The 3,254-nt window shown below is 35.1% G+C and overlaps 1 pseudogene; it reads left to right on the top strand.

The window, feature by feature from the left end:
• Positions 1 to 26: 26 nt before the first annotated feature.
• On the top strand, positions 27 to 3,187 carry LOC118575275 (annotated as a pseudogene).
• The last annotated feature ends 67 nt before the right edge of the window (positions 3,188 to 3,254 follow it).

The raw sequence follows: 3,254 nt of genomic DNA, 5'->3' as shown, positions 1-3,254 counted from the left end.
GGCCAGCAAAAGCAGGTGTTAAAAAACATAGACAACCTCGAGTAAGAAATCTTCCTGATGCTGAAGAAAAGTATAGGCTCACTAGCACTGGTTCATTTAGTGGTCTTAGAACTAAAAAGACCATTTCCTCCTGTTAATGTCCCAGGCATGGTTATTTATTCTGAAGATGATGATGAAGAAATAGATAACCTTGTGAGAAGTGTGCTTGATTCATCCTTCAGTGATGAGAAAATAAAACCACAAGAGCAATTTATTCATTGGCCTACAAGGAGAGACACTTGTTTTGAACCCAAAAGGAGCAATAACCTACCAACAAAACCTACTACTCAAAGCAAAGTTGGATCTCATGACTGCAGAAAGTTGAAGTTATCTCTTAGTAGTGAAGACATTATGAAGACAACACATTGCTTGACTAATGATGCTTCAATTTTCAGCCAAGATCAAAAGCATCAAATACAAAAGGCTTCAGAAAACATAGTTCAACACATTTTAACAGAAATGCTCAAGGATATGTCTTCTGTTTCATCTCATCACCCAGGAAACAAAATTGGTGAAGAAACCTCTGGTTTCGTCTCAGAAAAATCTCAAGGATTATCAGATCAAGAATGGATGGAAGAGATGTTTTCTGTGAAAGAAATTTGTGCATTTGCACACGAAATAACTGATTCTGTGATAAATATACTTCACAAGGCCTCAAAGTGCATTCCTAGTACCATTAAAAATGCCATTTCATCAGGTCATCAAACTCGTCTAGATCATTCTGATACTCCCCAAACAACCAAAGAAATACCAAGTAAAATGCCATTCAAAGTGTGGTTGACAGTGAAAAGAAAATGAAATATTTATCTTCACTTAACATAGAGCTTGAAAAAACTTCCATGTTAAGATCTCAAGAATGTGAACCTAAGTGTGTAAATGATATTACTGATAACATCATTAATACAATTTTTAAAAGTCTGAAGTTATTTGTTTGTCCAAAATTAAAGCCAGGCAAAAAAATTTCACTCATTGGGAAATCATTGCATTCTCAACTTAGTACTTACACAATGAAAATAGTCAACATTGTTTTAGATGCTATACAGAATGAACTAGAATTCACCAAGATAAACCCAAATCCTAAGGGACAGATCATACCAAGTGTCATACAAGCAAAGGGTTGTTTGCTGATTCCAATGAAGCAGTAGACTCGAATGTCATCAGTGTCAATGACATTATGGAAAGTCCATTACTGACATGTATTTGTGAAATGATATCAAGTACAAATGAAGATCAAACAAATACTTCATCCTCTACAGATAAGGCAGTTTCTACAGTGTTATGTGGGTCTGAAAATGCTAATAAACAAAACATTTTGCCAAGCAAACAGGATAAAAATTCTTTTCGACAATATTTGGCTACACCTTGTATTCACCACAGTGTCATTAAGGAAAGAATTTGAAAGATAGCTCCAAGTTGCAGGTGTTAGATCGAATTGGAGAAAATGCTGTATGAAATGTTAAGCAAACTCACAGGTTCCCACCCTGATTCTCAGCCAACTAGTAGTCAGCAAAATATAGAGAAGTTACATAAGGATCCTCCAACACTATCTAATGTTCAGCTCATTTCCAAAGCAATTCTGGAATATGTCCTTGCAAAACTATGTGATATTGATATAGATACCAGCATTGTAAATTCTGGATTGAAAACTCTCTCAGAGTCACTTGACATTGACAACCTATCATTTGCTTCAACTATGGAGGAAATGGCCAAATGCACCGACATCATCTCTAATATAATTTCCAAAATTATGATGGATAATAAAGAGACTACCAAAAATAAAGCAAAAAGTGATCTCTCAGTGTCTCCCAAAACAGGGAACTCAAAAAAAATGAGCCCAAATAAACTAAAAACTATTGCTTCAGATATTCTTAACATGGTTTTTGCTAAACTGGAACTATTTGCCAGTGGAAATGTAGAAAATATTGGTTCTCTTGATGAAAGTAAAACAGAGAATAAAATGGATTGGGAATGTGAAAACGAAAATTCTCCCACAGATTCACATGATAAATCATTGCTGTCTACTTTATACACTCACGCAAAGAAGGTATCAAGTGTATTTTGAAAGCTATTCAAACAGAATTAAATATTAACCCATCAGATTATAATAAAAATACAAAAAACTCATCACAAGAGACACAAATGTTTACAAATATAATTGATTTAATTTTAGATATAGTATCTTCAGATATGTTGCTGAATCTGAGCACAGAGACATTGAAAATTATCGCTATCGACCAATTTATGGAAATTTTCTTCCTGGAGGAGCTGAATCGGGGTCATTTCTAGATGATGACACACAAAATAAAGAATTCATTGGAGATAGAACATCACCCACAGAAGAAACTAGAACCTTTTCTACTGACCAGTGGGTTCTAGAAAGAACCTTGAACAAAATTGAAGTAAAACTCAAAGAACCACAAAATCTCCAATTGTTCCTATTATAAGAAATATTTTGAATGAAATTTTTCAAAGTGCTTTAATCAATCAATTAAATGTTGTTTCTCTCTCACACTCTTTTTAGTAGTATGCCTTGTAATGTCCCTGTGTCAACTACTCAAACGTCTGCTCAATTTATGGATCCTTTGATGGGCCCTTTAGTGTCTGACACAGATGTAACTAAGGTGGTGAATGATGTTGTTAGGACCGTATTTCACAAACTGTATTCAGCTGCTACAACAGAAAAACATGAAAGTGGAAACAGATGTGAAACATCATCTTATCAACCAATGTTTCTTTTGTGAGCATACCTATGCAGAAACCAACCTGTAAGTGTCTTAAATGGAAATCCATGTGGCATTCAGTCGAGCTGGAATGTTGACAAACAGACAAAAATAAATGTAGTTGAAGATATTGTGCAGGCAATATTAGAAAATTTAGAAACTTTTGCTGCTTCCAAAGTAGAATCTCTCTTTCATCCCCAAGTCGGCTTCAGAGTTCCATTGACTTTGCCAGTACAGCAGGAAGGGGCAACATTAAGCAAAGCATTGTCAGGCAAAGACTCATATTCTGATAAGCAATTTCCCTATTGTTCAGTGGATTATAACACCCAGGAAAGATGGATTCGTGGTGCCAACTGTCCTTGTCCAAATTAAATATTTATGCAAAAGAAGTGGCTAGGAAAATTTTACAAGGCATCAACATGAGTTAGATAAAAACAAGAGAGTCTGCCCCTGACAAATAACATTGTGGTTCTGAGAACATTGCAAGTCAGGTTG

The sequence above is a fragment of the Onychomys torridus genome, unplaced genomic scaffold (genome assembly GCF_903995425.1).
Source record: "Onychomys torridus unplaced genomic scaffold, mOncTor1.1, whole genome shotgun sequence".
Taxonomy (NCBI): domain Eukaryota; kingdom Metazoa; phylum Chordata; class Mammalia; order Rodentia; family Cricetidae; genus Onychomys; species Onychomys torridus.
The sequence above is the reverse complement of the archived record's forward strand: the minus strand, read 5'-3'. Positions and strand labels throughout refer to the sequence as shown.